Genomic DNA, 9,232 nt, shown 5'->3' on the forward strand with positions numbered 1-9,232 from the left:
GACGCTGATGCTGCGGCGGGCAGCGTTCGTACCGCCTCGTGTCGCGCTCCGTCCCCTCCCTCGCCGCCATCCACTGTCTCCTCATCCGTTTGTTCTCATGAGACTTCCTCATCCTTTCATCCCCTCTTCTGACAGAAGTGTGTGTGTGTGTGTGTGTGTGCGTGTTCGCGTACACACAAACACACAGTTACGCAACTGCACACATGCAAGACTGTCGGCTAAATGCCCAGGAATAAATGGAAATGAGAAGTTTTCTGTGCAAACCCCTCTGCACTCAACACACACACACACACACACACACACACACACACACACGGACACAAACACGCGCATATACACATACAGCTCGTTCTCTCCACAGGCCAGAGCAGATGTCTCATGTCAATGTGAACAAGCGTCAAACGACCAGCCTGTCATATTTTCATATTTAACTATTCATCTCATTGTAATTTATGGAGTTTGAACACACATACACACCATAAAATATTGAACATTGAACATGAAAGGTTTCTTGCAGGACACTTGACATATTAGCATTTTTATTTTGACCTCAAGTGAAGCATCTCTTCTCAAACTTTCGTGCTATAATCTGTAAAGGAAGAAGTTAAGTTCATTATCAGACAGTAAACTGCAGCATTTCACATAGATACTGTAACTTTTAGTCTCAGTTTAATATCATTATTATTTTTACAACCTGCCTTGTAGTAAGTTAGTTCAACAGGTTTGTGAAATAATCACGTTACACTTGTGAAGATTAACAGTACATTAAGTTATTTCATGCTACTGAACATTATGTAACATGAACTTATACCACGTCACCTTGACGTATGTTCGGCTATGTAATGTTACGCTGCGCAATAACTTTATTCCACATCATTTAACAGGCTGTTAATCACAAAAGGTCACGAAAGATAATATTAGATTATGTGTCGTTATCAGATATCTTGTACTCCTCTAATATCGGCATCGGGCTCCAGTAATAACCACATTTGCAAAGTTACTCCAAATATAATTTCAAGAGCAGATAAGTCTTCGTCTCGTCAACAGTTTTGTGACAAAGGAATAAGTTTGAACATCTTCATAATAAGACTGTCATAGGAAATGATGATGGAGAGAGGGAGATGATTTTTTACACCTGATAGGGATGTCGATTTTGTTTATGTGCATCACGCACACATACACACCTATATTAAAGTGTGTGTGTGTGTGTGTGTGTCAGTAATGATATTTGGAGCTTTGATACACAGATGGCGGTGCTGTCTACACCTGCCCTCCACTGGGACCTGAGAGTGTGTGTGAGTGTGTGTGAGTGTGTTCCCATCTCCCAACACTTGAAAGAGACTTGTCAGCGTTTCCTCTCTGAACTCCCTCCGCCGTCTATTAATCTCTCTCTTTCACTCTGTCGCCCCTTCGCTATCTATCCTCCTCTTCCTCCCTCCCACTTCCTCCCCCCTTCCCTTCCCCTCTCCCGCTTTGATCGCTTCCTCAACCTCTTCGTCTCGCTCCCCTCACACTCCAATCACTTCCTCTCGCTCTTGATGTAGAGCTGCAACAGTTAATTGATTTTTGGATCAGTAACCGACTACTAACTTAATTGCCAACTATTTTGATAATCGATTAATCGGTTCAAGTAGTTTTTATGAAAAAATCTCTGATTTCAGCTTCTTAAATGTGAATATCTCCTGGTTTCTTTGCTCCTCTGTGACAGTAAACTAAATATCTTAGGTGTGTGGACAAAACAAAACATCATCTTGGAGTTTTGGGGAAACACAATCGACATTTTTCACCATTTAATGAACCAAACAACTAATCGATTAATCTAAAATAATCGACAGATTAATCGGTAATGAAAAAAACTTGTAAGTTGCAGCCCTAGTTTGAATTAGTAGACGATCTGCTTCCTGTCTATTCTGATATGGAGCTATAACGTCTTGATATGGAGCCATAAGTGTGAGAGTGTCTAAAAACTTTGCAGAACAACAGAAGAATGTTACAAAGTGAAAGATAATGTAAATTCTATTGAGAGAACTTACCAAAAGAATAAACCATGATAATAACAACTATTAATACAATAATCAAGCCTAAACAAACTGAAATACATTTCATCCTTTCAAGGAAAAAGACAAAGTATTTCACAGAGACAATTGACTCCCTGCTGTATTTTGTGTTTCCGTGTTTTGAATCGAGTGACATGCTGAGAACAGATGTACATGCATGACAACTCCTCATGATCACGACTTCATACGTGTTAAAACATACGCCTTTTATACGAACGCACAGAGACGTGTACACAAACACTCAGTCATTGCCAAGAGCGAATCAATAGGTGGTGAGGAAGTGATGTGGATTTTTACTTTGTGTGACCAAAATATGTTTTCTTGGCTGTGAGAGAAACACATATGTTGGAGCCCAGGCAAAGGGTGTAGGGAGGAAGAACAAGATGAGGAGGGAACGTCGACACGTGGAAAATAAAGATGAACAGTGGAAGGTGAGGTTTATAAGTTTTGAATTGTTCAAAATATCTTTGTACACAAAGATATGTTTTTTCCGAGTTCCCAGATTTTGAGTCGGGCTTTATTACCAATAAGTCATGTGACCGTTCACGTAAACTGGTTGATGCGCATGTCAATGTAAACAGGAAGCAGATTGTCTTCTCTGCAGTTGGTTGCTCAGTTACAGAATATACAACGAAGGTGGAAAGGAAATGTTGAAAAGGAATTCTTTTCTTTGAGCGGCGACGAGGTGGAACTTTTGCTGACAATAAGTTTTAGCAATGGGTTGTATTATCTGCTGGTTGACGAGTTGTGATCCAATCAGGAATCGAATGCGGGTGACTGCGTCGTCCTTTCCTAGAGTCTTTGTTTTTTTCCGAAAAGAAAAAGGTGAGCATCGTTTTCCAAACTTCTCCGTTTCGGCTGTTACGGCTAGAGAGTCACGCTCAACTACGACTCATGGATATAAGATTTTGGTTGTTCGTATATTTTCGGCCGTGGACTGTAACTGTCAAATTGAATTTCAAGAGTTTGTGCAGAACTTTCTGTTATTTTACATCAGTTTCTTTCCAGTTCCCCTTCACATCTGCACATTTCTGAAGTAGACCCATGAAGCGCCAGAATAAGTACATCTCGTGTCTTTCCATCTCTAAAATGTGACTCTGCAGCTACAACTGTAACCCATGATTCTATAGATTTACACCAAGAGTCCCTCTTGCGCCTGAGCTGCCACTACCAGTAATAAACATCGTCTTGGTTGAATATGAATATATCTACTGGTCCTGCTCCAGTTTCTGGGCGTTGCAGTAAGTGATTGCAGCGAGTGAGGTAATAGCCGGTGATTACCGCAGACTGCTTACCGCTGCATCAGTTATTAACCTTTCAACTATTAGTCCTGTTTAAACACACAGGCCGACGCTAATGCAGCACGCTCTGTTTAAAAAGCAGACGGGCTAATTGGCTTTTTGGCACGAGAGTGGTCAGTTGGTGTGCGTGTGCATGCGCGTGTGTGTGTGTGTTTGTGTAGAGAGAGAAAGCAGGTAGTTTATGTTTATGCTAAATCTGTGTATTGATCAGAGATAATGCCAGGTTCATTCATGAGGCTTTGATTTATAATACGTGGAGAAAAAAGTGTGTGTGTGTGTTTGTAGGCAGGAAATGAACATTCCTAAACAAACAGTCCGTCATTTCCACCATAAACATTCACCTGTTGAACCATTTGCATAGATTGTGTATTCCCAACACACACACACACACACACACTCTCTTGCACACCTCAAATTCCATTAGCTTCTGATGTTAATGTCCATATTCTAATATCGCAAACAAATATTAGATAAATATGAATATCTACTAATCGACTTTACAGGGAAACACCTATAAACAACAACAACAAACTAAGGTTCTCCGAAAAAAACACCTGGTATAAATAAAAACAATTGAGTTATTGAAAATATCATGATAACGCATTAATTTAGCATTTAGAAATACATCACCTGTAAAACAACAAGAACGTTTAGGAAATGATGTTGCCCCGGTTTATTTGAAAACTCGTAGTTTGGACGGGCAAAAAAACGATTACTTTTGTAATGCATGATGCAGTCACTCGCATTCACTTCCTGTTGTCAGGAACTTGTCGATCACAAAGTGTCGCAAACACTTCCTCTCAGTCACAGTTCCACCTGGTCGTCGCTCCAAGAAAAGAAACCCCGCTCTTACTTTTCACCATCGTTATTAGTATTTTCTGTGACAAAGCGACCGACTGCAGATGAGACAATCTACTTCCTGTTGACTCACACATGCACAGTTTAAGTCAACGGTCACGTGATATGCATTTAGAGGCGTGTTAATACGGACAGAGATGATTATTGGCACGAAGCTAAAAACACCTGTGAGGACAGTTGTTAGTTTAAAAATGAAAATGTAGAAGTGTGGACGGAGCCTGAGAACCGTTTGAGTTTCATGTTTTATTCATTTGTCTTACTAATGGACGACAGGTTCAAATCAACTAAAATTCTCCCTCCACACTGAAGTATTTACACTCTTTGTCTCCACAGTCTCTTCCGCGGTCATGTTCACAGCATTTCTCTACCGAGCTCTACTCGTCATCAGTTTTGGGTATCCATAAGTGCTACAGCTCATTAGCGTTAATTGGCGTGAAGCTATTAATAAATGACTGGGGAGAAAAAGGTGGACGAGCAACAGGATGTGGTTGTTGCGTCGGGTTTTGTCAAGATGCTCTTTCACACGTTTACACACTGAGCAGTGAGAACCTGCAGTCCGTTATATTTCTGCTTATCACTTGTGAGATACTTCCTCTGTGTAGTTTCTGCATATATATATGTATTTTTTTTTACAATACATCCTCTCATCAGCAGCTAGTGTGTATCATTAAAGGGACTGTGGTGCAGAATGGTAATTAATGTGTGTATCCGTGTGTCTGCACACAATTTCCTGATCAACACATAGATCCATAGCTGTGTGTGTGTGTGTGTGTGTGTGTGTGTGTGTGTGTGTGTGTGTGTGTGTGTGTGTGTGTGTGTGTGTGTGTGTGTGTGTGTGTGTGTGTGTGTGTGTGTGTGTGTGTGTGTGTGTGTGTGTGTGTGTTGTCGTTGCCTGCGCCGCGTGTGTCAGTGTTTAATGTGTGTGACAGCAGGTCTGCGGCCGTAAAGCACCAATAAACCCAAACCTGAGATCATCAAAACGGGGCCACGCTGGGACCGAGCGACGTGGAGACACGACGGCAGAAGGAGAGAGTTCGAAATCACCCGACACTGGAGCAACATCAGCTCAGTTATCACTCAGTGTCCTACAGTCTGGAACACCCACGTCCCCACATATGTCCTTTTTGTTTCTCCCAAAAGACCACGCAAGTTTCAGTGTCCACATACTTTTGACTAGAGGTGTTCCGACTTATCTGCCGACGCAGACCACCGACCCCATGCCAGTGCATTTGAAAAAATTATACATATTTTAACAGATGTTTGCTACTAACCCTTGATGAAGTGATGATTACTCTCATTGTTGTTTCATTTTCATTTTGAAAACTCTTAAAAGTGCCGCCACAGTTTAGAAAATGAAAAGACCTTTAGTCTTTTTCTCTTCACAGTAGCAGTGTAAATATGATACATGTCGCTGTTTTACTTGTCCGACTTTCCAGAGTAAAATATTGATAAATATTCTGGCAGATATGGCGACGTGAACCGGAATGTTGTTTTGTTCTGTTGCTGTGAATGATACCGACTAAACTCAGAAAAGAAAACGGCCTTTTGCAGCGTAAAAATTTTGCCAAATTGCTGACATAACGATACAATCGCGGAAAAATCACTTCCTCTTCGACGTCGCTCCGAAACGGCAGTGCCGCTGTACTGACACTAGCAAGTACTGATTATAGAGCGACGACGAAGAAGTGATTTCCGGTAGTGACGCGTTGGCAAACAAAAATGTGCGATCCATGCCTTCAGGGCCATTTTTGATACGGGTATTGTTATCGTTACATTATTGAAATATACATACAGTGTATGACAAGAGTATTTGAACATGTTCCAGTGCTAAATCTCTTTCCATCGCCTCGTCTAAGTTAGAAAAGAAGCGTGGACACAGTCACACACAGTCACACACACACATGCAGTCACACCTGTTCGTGAAGCCCTGGCAGAGTTTTTTGTTGTGTTCTTTTCGCGTGCCTGCCAGTTTGAAGAATCCCTCGTCCGTCTCCGCTAATTGACTTTGTGACGGTGCCAGAGGTTCGGCAGCGTCTTAAATCACTCCGCCGGTCCAACTCTGACAGTGCGTTCTGTGATGTTTAATTAGAAATAATAGTTTCTAATATTCCGCCAATTAGCGCCCCGTCTCCCGCTCAGTCTGGGGAGCCGCGCTAAGTGAAGGAGAGGCAGCGAGAGAGGGGGAGAGACGTGGAATAAAAAATTACGGTACAGGTAAAATGCCAGGTTGGTTTACACCTCGGGGGCTTTTATTTTAGTAACAAACTGGCAATGCAGATGGATTTTCTGGCTAATGCTTCATTTAAGAGCTTCTCAGAGGAAATCTCTAATTAAAATGAGGCTGAAAGTCCAAACGTTCAAAGGAAATATGTCTAAAAGGAGGAATCTTTTTTTAAAAGTGCTGTCGGTTGGTGTCTGTATGTGTGCACTGTGTCCGTGTGTGTGTGTGTGTGTGTGTGTGGAGGTGCTGCTTAAGGCAGCCGTCTACAAAGGCCTGGTGAACCACATTATGTTGAATCGTGCCGCAGCCAGAGAACCCGCTGTGTTCCGCTGCCACAGCCTGGAAGAGTCTCTAATGCAGCTCCTGCTGAATCAAACGTGCAGTTCACACTTTAACCTGCGGAGGTAACAGGCTCGAAGATCGACAACCGCTTTGTCCAAAATGTTCAGATACGGATTCAGACGCGTTTAGTTTCTCTCACGCCAGGATCAGATGATGGGTCTATTTCCAAGATCGAAATTTTCTATTAAATCAGGATTTTTTTTTTTTAGTTAGGACATTTTCTTGTAGTGAAGACATCTTTTGGTAAATGAGGACATTGTTGGAACATTTAAAAACATTTTTGGAAAGTATGGGGAAAGTTTTTTGGGGAATTGACAGCATTTTTAGGAAAGTGAGGGGCATTTAATAAAGAAATATAATTTTGGCAAACTCACTCTTGTAATTGATGGTGTAAGTGGTGGGTAAGAATATAAACTGTATTTAAACTGTACAAAAATGAAGCCAAAACATTCCGGATACGAGTGCTGCCATCGAGGTCCCGCTGATTTGTGCGCTCGACCAATGACGAGTCAGTGTCAGCTGTCAATCATGACTTCTCACGTCGTTTTTTATATCATCAAATAACAATTTATCAGAAACACGAACACGTGAACAATCATCAGTGTGATAAGAACGACTTCAAATGACAAACCATCTTTGGAAACATTGATTTAATTTGTACTTTGATTTTTTGTTTGTTTTAGTTTGGTCCATGTCCCATCTGCTAACATGGAAGGGGGGCGGGGCTTACGACCTACACTGCAGCCAGCCACCAGGGGGCGATCCAGATGATTTGGCCTCACTTTTGGAGATGTCATGTCGTCCATCTTTATCGGGTAAGCATGAACATTGAGTTTTCGACTCTCTTTGTGTCTATATCTTCAGATCAATAAAAAGAAAACAAGCAACATTTGTCAAAGGTACAAAAAGGTAAAAAACAAACAAGGAAAACTGTTGAACTTTTATTTAAACATATATATTTTTTTTACTATTACTGCTCTTTAATGCTGTCTCAGTTTGAACCATATTCAGCCTCTTATGTATCAGATGAGGATAATATGTCTGTGAGTAATTTGAGAAAAACGGTGTCAGGGCTGTTTGTGCTTGTCGGGGGGTAAAACAGGGTTTGTAGATAAAAAAGCAGCGGAGCTGTTTCACAATAAAACGCTCTGATTTTTGTTTCCCTTATTGGGTCACTGAAGGCTTTTATCCCGTAAATAGGACCAAGCGCACACACACACTTACAAACACGCACACGCACACACACACACACACACACCACGTCCACTGCTGTCTAAAGCAACAAACACACAAACAGATAAAGAAAAAGAATCACCCCAAACGGATTTATCAACCCACTGAGAGGAGGATGAGGATGTTGTGTTTCAGGATGTCCGTGCAGCAAAAGTAGGTCACACAACAGTGACCAACCTGAACCAAAAAAAAAAATAGTTACACACACACGAATACATACACTGTGCACATGTCACGTACTGTGTGTACGTGTGCAGGTAAACTTGTATTATAATGGATATATAATGGATTTATTATGTGTTCTAATGTTTATTTGCGGTTCTATTTCTGTGTATTTGTTCCTCTACGTTTATTAGGACTATATTCAGAAAGACCCGGACTCTTTATGAAGTGACTTATGAAATCATTTCTTTTTAAAAATCAAGACACGATCAATGACACAACAAAGTGACGAGCGCAATGAGGAGAAATATGGAAGCAAAGCTGTCTCACCAGACTTTGACATTTCACTTTTGACATTTTCTACCACCGAATTTGGCAGCATTGAAAATATGTTTTTTTTTTTTAGTCTCTGAGTTCAACGCTTCAAAATGTCAATAACTGATTTTCAATGTTAATAAATTCATACTCGAAAAAATGTGTTGCTCAAAATTTTATTAGGGCAAATTCAGATCCAAAGGTCAGATACAAGATCTGAGACGTGAATTCATAATTTGTAATTCTAGATAATTTTTATATATATTTTATATATATTCCTAACGCCCCCTCATTAAGGATCAGGGGGCGTTACCCGCCTGCTAGCTTGCCAAATAGTTAACAATTTGTTGCCTCCATGACGTCTCCACTTCGTAACAAGTTGCATTATACGTCGGCCTCTGCTTCCTAATTTCTTGCTAATCTTTGTCTTAATCTGTTTCTCAGAAGTTTCCAAAAAAACCCAAAATTACTGGATTATGGAAGTTGTTATATTCTGTATGTATTCATTCTGCTCGAGTAACGGTACAAATGTGTGTGTGTATGTGTCTTCTCAAAAGAAAAATATTTGGAAAATGACACAAAAAAACAAACACACCTCCCCAAACTGCACAGCAACAGAAAATAGCAGCCGTTTCCAGGGCGCGCTTGATTAATGTTTCTTTTTCTTTTTTTTTTCTTATAAAAGGTTCACAAACCATCTGTTTCTCTTCCCCCTGATGCCTCGCCCAGAGGTCCTCTCCCCC

The 9,232-nt window shown here is 40.9% G+C and overlaps 1 long non-coding RNA gene across 1 annotated transcript in view; it reads left to right on the top strand.

Moving 5' to 3' along the window:
• Positions 1 to 8,358, top strand: part of LOC118285582 — a 35,614-nt gene extending 27,256 nt beyond the window's left edge. The window contains exon 3 of the long non-coding RNA XR_004785154.2: positions 7,463 to 8,358. This is a non-coding gene — a long non-coding RNA (uncharacterized LOC118285582). The remainder of the gene's footprint in view (positions 1 to 7,462) is intronic.
• Positions 8,359 to 9,232: the final 874 nt, after the last annotated feature.

Source organism: Scophthalmus maximus, chromosome 20 (assembly GCF_022379125.1).
Source record: "Scophthalmus maximus strain ysfricsl-2021 chromosome 20, ASM2237912v1, whole genome shotgun sequence".
Classification (NCBI taxonomy): domain Eukaryota; kingdom Metazoa; phylum Chordata; class Actinopteri; order Pleuronectiformes; family Scophthalmidae; genus Scophthalmus; species Scophthalmus maximus.